The following is a 13,313-nucleotide window of genomic DNA, read 5'->3' on the forward strand; positions in this document are numbered from 1 at the left end:
GTCAAGAGTTCGAGACGAGCCTGACCAAGATGGAGAAACCTTGTCTCTACTAAAATTACAAAATTAGCTGGGCATGGTGGCACATGCCTGTAATACCAGCTACTCAGGTGGCTGAGGGAGGAGAATCACTTGAACCTGAGAGGCGGAAGTTGCCGTTTGCCAAGATTGCACCATTGCACTCCAGCCTAGGCAACAAGAGTGAAACTCCGTCTCAAAAAAAAAAAAAAAAAAAAAAAAAAAAAAAAGGAATCATGGAATCATTTTGTGCCCTGGCTTATGAGCAGGTCATCAACAGAGATATCTGGGAGCTCTGTTACTCATTTCCAACAGTGCCACCAATAAAACTAGTAACAGCAAATAATTTTTGAGCACTTACTTTAACAGACCTTATTTTAAATATTTATCTACTTTTAAGCTTACAACCCAAAACATGAGTTCCCTGAGTATGGGGCTTGTGTTGTACAGTCACTTCTGCATCACCATTTCTTATCACCTTACCTGGCAAATAGCAGGTCTGCGATAACGTCTTGTTGAATTAATGAAAATGTGTCAGATACTCCTTAGGCCACTTCACATTCTCTCAGCCTTACCTGTCTCTTGTTCCAGCTGCTGCAGAGAGCAGTACTACATTAGGCTCTGAGCAACTTCACATAGGTAAAAAGGGCATGCCTTACCTGCCTTTGATGCTTCCTGTTTCTTGCTCTGGGGGTTGCCTTTTGACACAGAGGTCTGGGCACCATGACACGTCCCCTGGCAGCTCAGCATGTGCAAAATGAAAATGTGAAGAAGTTAACACTTAACAGGACAAACCTTTGACCAGTTGGAGACAGGAATCAATGAACAGACAGCTCTTTCTTCTCTTCAATGGACTATTCTGATACATAATTTATTTGGCTTCTTGGAAGACAGTTGTGATGCTCCTTCGGATCAAACAATTAGCAGTAACCAACTTGGTAACACACCCTCCTATTGACTCCCTCCCTCCCTTCCAGCCTCTCTTCCTTTGTCCCTTCATCCTGCTCTAATAGAAATAGCACAAACATGCTCTATCTCAGGCTTTTCATTCTGGAGAGCTTAGACAAGACAAAGAAAGTGAATTTACCTTTGAATACCTTGTCTAAAACCATCCAGATAAATCATAACAACTGGGTCATCTTACTTTAATTGCCAAATTCAAATAAAAAGAAATGATGTTTTGTTTTGTTTGCTGGACTGGGCTGGTTGCCTCCTGTTGTTGTGGAGACTACTCACTTCATCCCAGCTTCTTGACACTTTCACTCCTGGAGATCATATTTCTCTAAAATCTTCCAGAAAAAAGTCTTAAAGCTGCCTTAGCCTTTTTTCCAGTCCAGCTCTTAAAATTTTTCCTCCTCTTCCCCAATAATAACATGAGTGTAGATCCAGCTTGTCCCCAAAGCCTGCCTTGCTTCAAAGCATCTGACTATGAAGAATTTTCACCTATGCCTGTGATTTGTGGGCCTAAAGAAAATGATCCATCCTTGCAAATGTCTTCTGCTGAGATGCCTCACACAGAGACTGGACAGCCCTGATTCTTCCAGCAGTCCCAAAGGCGAACAACCCACTGCTGCAGAGAATAGTGCCACAAAAAAGGAAAACAAGGTCCCGGTCAAGAAACAGAAGACCAGAACTGTGTTCTCTTCCACACAGCTAGGTGTACTCAATGACAGACTTCAGAGATATAAATGCCTCAGCCTTCAGCAGGTGCAAGAACTTTCCAACATCCTGAACCTTAGCTACAAACAGACCAATATTGTGAAACATCTTTCCAACATTCCCTTAATCAAAAAGAAGTATGTAACTCCACTTTCCAATTGAAGACCTGGTTCCAGAACCAGAGAATGAAATCTAAGAGGTGGCAGAAAAACAACTGGCCAAAGAATGGCAATGGTGACACTCAGAAGGCCTCAGTACCTACCTGCCCCAGCCTTTCCTCTTCTACCACCAGAGATGTCTGGTGAACACGACTGGGAATGTGGAGCAACCCAGTTGCTTCCGATGTGGAGCAACCAGACCCGGAACATCCAGTCCAGGAGCAACCACTCCTGGAACACTCAGACCTGGTGTTCCCAGTCCTGGAGTAATTAGACCTAGAACACCCCTTCTATAACTGTGGAGAGAAATCTCTGTAGTCCTGCATGCAGTTCCAGCCAAATTGTCCTACCAGTGACTTGTAGCCTGCCTGGGAAACTGCTGGGGAAAGCGATAATGTAGTACAGCAGACCACTAGGTATATTAGTACTCCTCAAGCACTAGATGTATTCGTAAACTATTCCATGAACATGCAACCTAAAGATATGGGAAGATGAGTGAAATTGATATTACTCAATTTCAGTCTGGGCACTGGCTGAATCCTTCCCCTCCCATCTTCCTCTCTTTCATAGGGTTTTTCTTGTTTGGAAACCATGTATTCTGGTTTCCATTATGCCTATCCAGTCAATCTGATAGAAGGCGAGGTATGGTTGGAGCCCAGTCAGAGAGGTTTCTTTCTTTTTTCCTATTGTATCTTCCTGGAGAAACATTTTAAACATTTAAACCTTGGCTGCTAAGGACACCATGATAGAAGCTGTCTCTTGCTATAGATAACTAGATCTAATGCTAGTTTGGATATCTTTAGAGTTTGGAATCTAACCTCAAGAATAAGAGGAAAAAAGTACAAATTGGGGTGGGGGAGTGGGTAGAAAAGATATGATGGATGCCTTCTTCCAGAAATGTGTAACCCATGACCAGGGATGCCAATGGTGGTTATTTCTATCGGGTACAGGAGTATGACACAAAGGCAGCTGGCCTCATCTGATTCCTGCAAAGGCCTTATTTCTCCATAAGAAGCATTGCCTCTAAAGGATTCTTTGAGGGCAGGAGGATGTGATATTGCTGTGTCAGGGTGTTACAGTACATGGTGGCACAGGGATGCCTACAGCTAATATCTGACAATTACACAAATATGGATATTTATTAATTTGCTAAAAAGTAAATTAATTTACTAAAACATGAAGAGGGGCTGATAAAGCAAACAACTAGCAGTAATAATAAAATAGCAGATGCCATTTTTCCCCTAACATTTATTGAGTATTTACTGTGTGCCAGGCCAGGGTTTAAACTTATTGTGTCTTCACAAAAGCCCTGTGATAATATTACTAGTTTAATTTACAGGTATCTGAAGGATTTCAAAGTTACTAACTTACCCAAGGCCTCACTGCTAGGAAATGGCAGATGGCATTCAACCTTCAGACTTCTTTTATATGGAAGAGAAATAAATTTCTCTGTTTAAGCCAGTGCTGTATTGTTACATGTAGTTTCTGTTATATGCAGTGAAAGCTGTCAAGCTTACCTAATCACAAGAGATTTCTAATACTTCTTTTGGTTCAAATCCAATCAAAAAATCTGGGGAAATAGGGCAGGTGCAGTGGCTCATGCCTGTTATCCCAGCACTTTGGGAAGCTGAGTCAAGTGGATCACTTGAGGTCAGGAGTGATTCAGCCTGGCCAACATGGCAAAACCCCATCTCTACTAAAAATACAAAAAAAAAAAACAAAAAAACAAAAAACAAAAAAACAATTAACCGGCGTGGTGGTGCACACCTGTGGTCCCAGCTACTCAGGAGGAAACTGAGCACAAGAACTGCTTGAACCAGGAGGCAGAGGTTGCAGTGAGTTGAGATCGCACCACTGCACTCCAGTCTGGGCAACAGAGAAAGATCCTATCTCAAAAAAGAAAACTAGAGAAATCAATCCTAGTGGACATTCCAAACAGGTGTAATCATAAGATACTAAGTGTGCGTCAGAGAAAGAAGAATCAATTACCATCTGAAAGGCATATCACGGCAAACAATAAGTCACACAAGAATTTCCTGGGGTTCCAAGGCCTTTTATAGGAATAATGACTATTTTTTTCCTCTAACACTAAAACTGAAACAGAGGAAGTGACAAATAGGAATGTACTAATTTTCAATAAGAATTTTAGAAAATAGTTATATTTCACTTAAGAGTCATTTATTAAGCCCAGGGGAGCTACAGAGATGTAAAGGTGAGACCTTCCTTATAGGAAGATACCCAAGAAGACAGCCTACGCAGTGTGTGCAGTGCTGTGGTCCAGAGAGCGTGATCTAATGTTGAGAGAGGAAGGAAGACTTTCTGGAAGAGATGATACCAAGTGAATCCTAAAAGTTGATTAGGTGTCCTTGGGAAAATAAGTCTGGGTAAGGGGTAGCAGGAGGGGCAGAGAGAGAAGCAGGGCACGCTGGGAGAACTTAAGAGAGTAGGTATGGTAGGAAATTTAGGAAGGAGGGAGAAGAGTATGAAGGGGCCCAGTCACTGCAGTATAGAGAAACCACATCATGAAGACCAGGCACCAAGGTGACCAGACCACCTCAAAAGCTATGAAGAGCTGCAGAACACTTTTCAAGGGGGAGCAATGTGAGAAACATTGTCATTTAGAAAGATCTCTAAGGTGCTTTTCTTCAGGTGAGCTCTCCGACCCTTTCTGCTCTATGAATCAAGGAACTAGTACAATGTTAAAATAATAATAACTTGTCTGAGTCTAGACTGTTAGGAACCTGCAAGTAACTCTTGCTTTCATTTGGGAAGCTAATTTAGCTTACCACATATTCATGCCTGATACTGTCCTTTTGGAACCTGCCTGGTGGCCATGCCTAAGTTGGGAAAAGAGATACCTACTTGCTATGTTCCAAATGTTTGTGTTCCCTCAAAATTCAATGTTAAAACCTAATCCCCAGTGTGATGGTATTTCGAGGTGGAACCTTTGGGAAGTGATTAAGTCATGAGGGCAGTACTCTCATGAATGGGATGGGTAAGGGACACCAGAGAGCTCCTACTCCTTACGCCAAGTGAGGACACAGGTATAAGGCACCATCTGTGAACCAGGAAATGAACCTAATCAGACACCAAATCTGCAGGTGCTTTGACAGTGAAACTTTCCAGCCTCCAGAACTATGAGAAGTAAATTTCTGTTGCTTATAAGGCTCCAGTCTATGACATTCTGTTATAGCAGCCCAAATGGACTATAATAGTACCCTTTGTTTGGGATACCATTTGGAGCAGAAGTCAGGAGCAAAGACTAGAGCTGACAAACAATAAAGCCTTCCCTGAGTACCCAGTCTAACTCAAGACTTAGGATATAAGAGGACTCAATGATAACATGATGTCAGCTAACTAAATGGCAGCGGAGGCTGAGGACCCAATGGATGCCCATGCTTACCCCCACCAGATGGTTCTTCCAAGGAAATTCTCTTTATATTTGCACATTATCTGCAGAGTCCAGGGGGGCTTCCAGGGAATAGGACCTGGGTTAGACTCCCAGTGGCTCCTGGTGTAATAAAGCAACCCCTGCACCGTTCCTGGCCCCCTTCCACATACATCAGCCAAAGCTGGTGGGTCCCTCCTCAGTAACCCCATGCCTCTTTTTACATAGAGTAAGGTGCAACAAGCCAGGTGCCAGGCAGGGACCAAGTCTGGCCTGTTCACAGTTACATCTCAGCACTTGGTATAGCACCAAGTACATGACAGGTACTCAAAAAATATTTGTGAAATAGATGAACAAATGTATCAGTCAATAGTGCCTTTGCATATAGAATAATAGCAAATACATACCGTGTTTACCATGTGTTCTACACATTTTACAAACATTTTATCCTTAAAGCAACATTATAAGAGAAGTATTATTATTCTTCCCCTTTTACAGATGTGAAAAGTTAGGCAAAGAGAAGTTTGTGACTTGCCTAAGGTCACACAGCTTAAAGCCTAGACTGGGTATCAACAACAAAATTTGTCAAATGAATAAATTCTAGCATTCATAGTTTCTTTACAATCCCATTATTTTCTCCATTTGAGGTAGCTGTGGGGGTTTTTTGTTTTGGTTTTGGTTTTGGTTTGGTTTTCTTTCTCTCTCTCTTCCTTTCTTTCCCATCTTATGGTGCTGAAGCTGCAGGTTTTAGTTGTTAACAGAGTGGCAATACTAAATTTGCACATCTTTTGGGTATGATTCTACACACTGAAAGAATGGAATGAGGCTCAGGTGAGAGAAAACCTTAAAAATCCTCCAATGCAAGCCCCTTACTACTAGAATGAAACCCAAATGCCTAGCCTTGTTCTGTGTAATGAGGCCTTCTATATTGCCTCTGTCTACATTTTGTGCCATGTTTCCCTCAGGTCCCTAAGGTCTCTGTCACACTAGCCAGCTTTCTGCTCTTCAAACAAGCCAAGCATGTTTCCCCTCAGGGGATACACCTCCTGTTTCCTCTGCCAGGAATACTGTGGGCTTTCTCTTGACTGGATATCTTCTCACCATTCAGGTCTCAGCTTAAATGTTACTCCTTGATAAAGCTGTCCCTGAGCCCCAATCTAAAGAACAATTCCGCAGCTCCCACCCCCAACTCCATCTGACCTGTCAATCTCTCTCTATCCCATTAACCTGCTTTCTTTTCTTCATAGTACTTATCACTAACTGAAATCATCACTTTTGTTGGCTTGTCTCCTTATTTCTTTCCTCTTCCCACTTGAGAATTTAAGATTCATGAGCTTAATCAGGGATGTTGGCAACATAGAGAAGGTGTGCAGTTCGTATGTATTGAATAACAGATGATTCAACAAATTACTAATCTTTGCCAAGCACTGGCCATCACCAAGTCAGATGAGGACAGGATTCTCAGACCTCCATGCACCCCATGTCTCAGCACTGGAATCATGCAGAATAAATTGCCCAGGCTCCTGGAGCTTCTGTGTCAAAACTTACTGATGACATCTGATTGCCCCAAAGACAAGGCCCGCTTGCAAATCTGAGAGATTAAGTGAGGAAAGCTTCGGGAATGAGGGGGATAACTGTGAAATCACACCAAAGAGAGGGTTTAGCACCACCATGGATGTTGGAAATCCATGGAGCCACCTCCAAGAACCTGGAGAAAGAGTTGGTGCAGCCTCTAGTACCAACAGGAAGGGTTTCCTGTTGTTTTTGTTTTTGTTGTTGTTGTCATTGTATGTTGTATAGCATAAGATTTCACATTAAAAAAAAAATCCCTCCCATTTAAAAACATAGTTTGGAAACCATTTCTTTAGAGAAATTCTTCTGATTATATGCAGACTACAAATGCTAGAGTTTTTTTTTTTTACTTAAGTCTTTCTCAATATTCACAGTATAATTTTTAAATGTTGTCCTTCCCAGTTAGAAATTTGAAAACTTCAAGGCCAAATGCCCTGCCTGCTTGAGCTTGGAGGCCCAGGGAGCTGAACACATTTGGCTTCCCCTTGTCCACCCATTTCTCCTCACCAGGTGGTGGGTAAGGCTCATTGTCTGCTCCAGGCAAAACACATTAGAAATATAGGGCGCTCTAACGTGCTACTTTGATGTGGGTAATTTTTTTTTCCTGCAGGAAGAGAAACCAGGAATATAATTGCCCTAGAAATAACTCAATCAATGGGCATCCTACGCCCAAACCTCACCAGGTGCCCACGCTTGTGAGGCATAAAGTAATGGCATGCTTGCCAGCAGCTACTGATGTTCACCAGCAGCTCATAAGGCTTTGGGAAAATGTCTCCTCACAGCCATTGTCATGATTGGGAATGTTTTGCTGAAAATAAACGCCTTCCTCTCATTTGCACTTCATGCCTTAAAGCTCCCAAGGTGCCACTGCCCCTGCCACTGGGTGGAGAGCGGCAGGGATTTTGCAGGATTGCTCCCCAGCAGCACAGGCCTAGAAACACAGAGCAGCCACCCACACACCTCTGCGTTGTGACTGCCGCCTCACTGCTGCTAGCAAGATAATTGGCAGTGCTGGAATGTGGCCAAGATTTAGCAGGATGCAGAGCAGGCATCTAAATTGGGGTGCTGGTGCCAGCAGCAGAACTCTGGCCATGGGGTAGGAGCCAGAGTCACCACGAAGCTCAGTGTGACCCTGGGGGTGAAGACACCCCATCTGTGTCCTGGGTCCCACTCGCTCAGCTTCCATGCCAGTTTTGTGCCACTCTTCCTACATATAAGGCCCTAGCTAGGGCAGCAGCAGGAAGATGTTGGGTGACACATGAATTCTATAAGGTATGCAGGTGGCAACAGCATACCACCCACAGGTTGGATGGTGACAGTCACAGCTATATATAAGGAAAGAGATTACCACAGTCCTCTGTGGGTACTGCAAGTACTGGTATATAGGCCCTTTGCATTGCCCCAGGGAGCCTGTTAGCAATGTACAACTTGTTCCATGCCATTTGGACACACAGTCATTTTTAACTTTAGCAGGAGGGAGAACAGAATCTGATGTTTAAAGGGAAAGAAAGAGCCACACCCTGGTGATCAGCTGAATGATTGACTGAATCCAACAACCAGTGTGTCTGCAGCATTTGTTGGCAGGTCACCCTCACCACCCTGCCCTTAGCCACTGAATTTTCATCCCAGAAGCCCAGCCACAGCCCTATTTCTGAGGTTGTGTGCCTCTGGGGACAGGGAGGGAGCGCTCCCTTGAGTGGAAGGTTTTAAGTGGAACCCCTGTCACTCTCAGAAGCAGGGGCAGACATCCCATTTCACAATGGGATGACAAGATGCCATCTGGCCAAGGACTCAGTTCACAAAGGGTCTTAAACTTAGAATTTTGAAATTATCATCAAAAGAACATATAGGCTGACAAGAGTTAAAGAAAATGGCATTCAAGACAAAACTCAACAGTGCCAACCAGATGACATTGCTTGGAGCACATTAAAACAGTAACAATAATAATAGCTAACACTTATCTAGTGCAGACTGTTGTAAGAATCTGGGTACTTCTCTAAGACTTACATTTAACCCTCACAAGAACCCTATGAGGAGATACTTAGATGCCTATTTTATAGATTAGAAACTGAGGTACAGAAAGACCACATCATGTGCCCAAGATCACATGGCTAATAAATGCTGGTCAGAATCTGAACTCAGGCTGTCCAGGCTCCAGTGTTCCCATGTTTAATCACCATCCTCTGAAGTAATGGTTTTAAAAAATAAATCCTTGCTAATAGCACAATCACACTGCAATGTTACTCATTAAAAGCATCTACCTCTTAGCATGAAAACGCTTGACATTTCACCATTTTTTAATATCTCAGGAGTCTGTAAAAAGGCTTTAAGTCAGGCTAGCAGCAGCCTTTCTTCTTTACAAGGATTGCTCTTACTCAATAGAACAGTAACACACAGGCCGGGCACAGTGGCTCATGCCTGTAATCCCAGCACTTTGGGAGGTCAAGGCAGAAGGATTACTTGAGTTAAGGAGTTTGAGACCAGCCTGGGCAGCATAGCAAGAACCTATCTCTACAAAAAAAGAAAAAATTTAATTAGTGTGGGGTGGTGGCATGCACTTGTAGTCCTAGCTACTCGGGAGACTGAGGCAGAAGGAGAGCTAGAACTCAGGAGTTTGAGGCTGCAGTGAGCTATGATCATGTCACTGCACTCCAGCCTGGTCCATGGAGCAAGACTCTGTGTCAAAAAAAGAAAAAACAAATAACACACTTCTGGAAAACAATTATAGAGCCCCATGTGTGAGCCTCCTCTATGAAAGAGGGGTACTCTTTACTTGGCCATGTCAGGTCCTCAATTCAAACTCTCCAATTAGGGAACCCATAAGAGATTCTCTGTTCCCAATAACATGATGCCAAAACTCTCTGAGGGCTCAAGCCCTTAGCCCCTCCAAAACCATGGCAGCATCAGTTGGGGAGGGAAGTGCAGGGCCCCTCAGCCAAGTTGCTGAGAGGTGTTGAACTACGATCCCAAGCATGCCGGAGGAAAGCACTGTGTACAATTAGTTTCAATATATGGACAGTGGGATTTAATGACTCACAACACAGCTGTTAACCCTTTCCAGGAAGGCACCACGCTAGACACTGTCAAAACAGGAACTGAATGAGACACACAAGGGCTCTAAAAGGAGTTAATGAACACAGGGACAAATCACTCCAGTACAGTTGGTTGGGAAAGTAGGTCATGGCATGGACAAGTGCCATGAGAGCCTGGAGGAGGGAGTTTCCCATTCTGTAGCGAGAATTTGTAGTTTTCCGGTCAGTCTTTAAAGATGAGCAGGTGTTAACTCAGCTCAGCAGAGAAAGCTGGAAGAAAGACAAAGGGAGGCTGCAGGAAGAAAAGTGAAAGACAGGCCCCAAATGCCATCCAATCTACAATAAGCCTTCTGCCTTTGAGCAAACTGGCCTGTTAATTAACTGATTTAATGAGCATTTACTGAGCACCTTCCATTTGACTCGTAATACTTGAAAATTTGGGGGTGGGGAGCTACCTGGAATGCTTAACAAATGTTCTAGAAAGATAGAGCTAGGTATTTCTCAATTAACTCTTGTAATGCGTATTTATCTTCCAAAACTGAAGTCAGCAGAGGCCATAGGGAGAATGCAGAGTTGGGCACACTCACACCCTATCCACCCCTCCTTGAAGATGGGGATAGCCACCGGGTTTTAGAGCATCTTCATCTTTAAGTTTCACTCCTGCTCTGACTCCTTGGATTATATCTGTTGGGTTGGCATCCTTTTTAGGACTGTCAGCAACAGATCCTACTCTCAGTGGGCCTTGGGGCATGCTTGTTCCCATTAGGGCAGCTATGACCAGAGACAGATGCCAACATGTGCAAGCACAGTGAGGCTTCCGCATCATCTTTAGGGACGTTGGATGCCGATCTGGCTCTTTGTTCTTTATATCTTCATTGCTCCCAAATACTTTAGAAAAAAAAATCTGTTTGCATGGAGTATCTAGTTTATAACTTGATGATCAAGGAATTCTGAATCTCAAATGGGCCTCCTTTATTTACATTTTTAATGTGTGTATTCTTTGAATATTCATCTCTCCTATGCATCTGACTAACTCCTAGTCACCCTCCAGACCTCGGTGCAAATGTAACTTCCTCCAGGAAGTCTCCTTGGCACTACCACCATGCTCCAGTCAGAATTAAGGGCTGCTTATGTGGTCCTATACTTATCTGGACTTCTCCTGCCTTTTCACAACACATTTTTAACTTTCTTTTTATTTATCTGACTCCTGATGCCAAATTATAAAATTCTGTGATGGTGAATCTCCTTGTTAGCATTGTATTCTCAATCCCCTAATACAGTGTAAAGAATGTATTAGGTAGTCAGTAATTATTTGCTAAATTAACTTATTGTTTAATCAATACTAATGCTTTAAACGACTACACATCAACAATAAGTATTTTGTTACTTCAAAATAGAGTATATTATGCTTTTTAGACTGTTTATATTTCTTTGGCAAGCCGAAGGATAGAAAAATATAGGTATCTCAGTCCTTCTGAAGGGCTGCATAGAAATCCCAAATTTAGAACTCACACAATTTAGGAGTTTGAATTAAAAAGCCCTGTAATTCCTGGTGCCTACTTCCAACTTCTTGGGAAACTTTAAATCAGATTTCCAACAACATATGGTAGAGCTCAGTCCCTATTCCCTTCCTTAGTTCTTCCTTCAAACATTTATATCATATGGTTCACTTTCCTTTTCTCCCTCATTCAGGAAAAGGTATATAAATCTTGCTATTGTGGCTGTCTGCTGAAGTTCGGCAGAGAAGGCAGGGTCGGGGAAGGGCATATAAAATGGATTTATGTTATTAGTGAATCAGTAGAGTGTGTTAGTAGATCTCTGCCCCACCACATTTGAGATAACCCTGATGAGGCTATGCCCCTTTTTTTTCTTATTTTATTTTCTATCTCAATTTTAAAGATTGATACACCTTTAATGAATTGTTATCTACAATTCTGAACACTAAATAAAAAGCTCATCCTACACACTTCTCAAATTCTTAAAGTTTTCTCTTTAAATGCAAATTTAAAAGCTCTCAAGTCTTTGGGAGTGAAGGGTATGGAAAGGGAGCTCTTGAGGGAATCGTAAGAAATGCATAATTTATAATAGTAATAACAAGGATATTTCATGGGACTCTTTCTATCTTGGTGGTGGCTGAAGGCAACCAAGCAAAACTTACAAGGGACATGGCTAGCCCAGTTTTATTACCCTTATCCCTCACATATGTCTGAGATACAAAAGGGTTGGGGTTGAAATATGATGGGAAATTGAAGTATTTCTTTACAAAAAGTTGTCAGAGAGTTATGGTCCTTTTCTCCCATCCTACTCAGAGGTCTTGACATGTGTTCATCAAGTCTGCAGAAGGCAGTGAACATGGTGGACTAGTCTGATGCATATTGGAAAAGCAGTATATTAGTGTGTTTTCACACTGCTGACAAAGATATACCTGAGACTGGGTAATTTGTAAGGAAAAAGAGTTTTAATGGACTCACAGTTCCACATGGCTAGGGAGGCCTCACAATCATGGCAGAAGGAGAAAGTCACATCTTACATGGCAGCAGGCAAACAGAATGAGAGCCAAGGAAAAAGGGTTATCCTTACAAAATTGTCAGATCTCATGAGACTTATTCACGGCCAAGAGAACAGTATAGGGGAAACTGCTCCCCATGATTCAATTATCTCCCACTGGGTCCCTCCCACAACACATGAGAATTATGGGAGCTACAATTCAAGATGAGATTTGGGTGAGAAAACAGCCAAACCATCTCAACCAGAAAGTTTGTCATGTCCCATCTCTGTGAGTTGTTTAGAGACAGGTAGCAGCACGTAGCACACCACCAGCTGATAAACCTCTCCTCTCCCCCTACTCAGCCCTCCCATCTGCTTTTAGAAACCAGCCAAGAAATCACTCCATATCCACACAGACTACCAAAGAACAGAAGGCAGATTCTATGTCAAAGCAGACGGCACACCTGACATAGTCAAAAGATCCTAGCAGTTAGGAGATGGGGGTTCTGGCCCTACCACTAACTATAGTGACCTGGGGTAGACCCCTTCACCTTTCTGCACCTCCATTCCCTTTCTGATCTCCTTTTTCTCTATTCCAGCCCATTGTTTGACTCCTTCATAACTTAATATGGTTTGTAATTATTTGATTTATCGATTTTTCTTTTTACTTGCTCTTAGTCTGTGCTCTCCACTGGAATATAAGCCCCTTTGGGCAATCTGAATATCCCATTGAATACCTAGCACTTGGTACATTTTCATCAGTCAGTAAATATTCATTTAAATTAATGAATGAATAAATTGATAGCAAATGATCTAGTTTGAATATTCTATACCTTTTCATCTATTAAAGCAAAAACAAGCAAACATATATAAAAAAAAGATGAGCTTGCCTCTGTAGTTTCCAGGGAAGAAATGAGTCATTGGATGACTAAGTGAACATTTCCTATTCATCAGCTCCTCCTTATAACACTTTGTTAGGATCATAGAAAACAATTTATTATT

The 13,313-nt window shown here is 42.4% G+C and overlaps 1 pseudogene; it reads left to right on the forward strand.

Moving 5' to 3' along the window:
• On the forward strand, window positions 1-10,580 carry LOC101031841 (homeobox protein NANOG-like; annotated as a pseudogene).
• The last annotated feature ends 2,733 nt before the right edge of the window (window positions 10,581-13,313 follow it).

The sequence above is a fragment of the Saimiri boliviensis genome, chromosome 12 (genome assembly GCF_048565385.1).
Source record: "Saimiri boliviensis isolate mSaiBol1 chromosome 12, mSaiBol1.pri, whole genome shotgun sequence".
In the NCBI taxonomy this organism is placed as follows: domain Eukaryota; kingdom Metazoa; phylum Chordata; class Mammalia; order Primates; family Cebidae; genus Saimiri; species Saimiri boliviensis.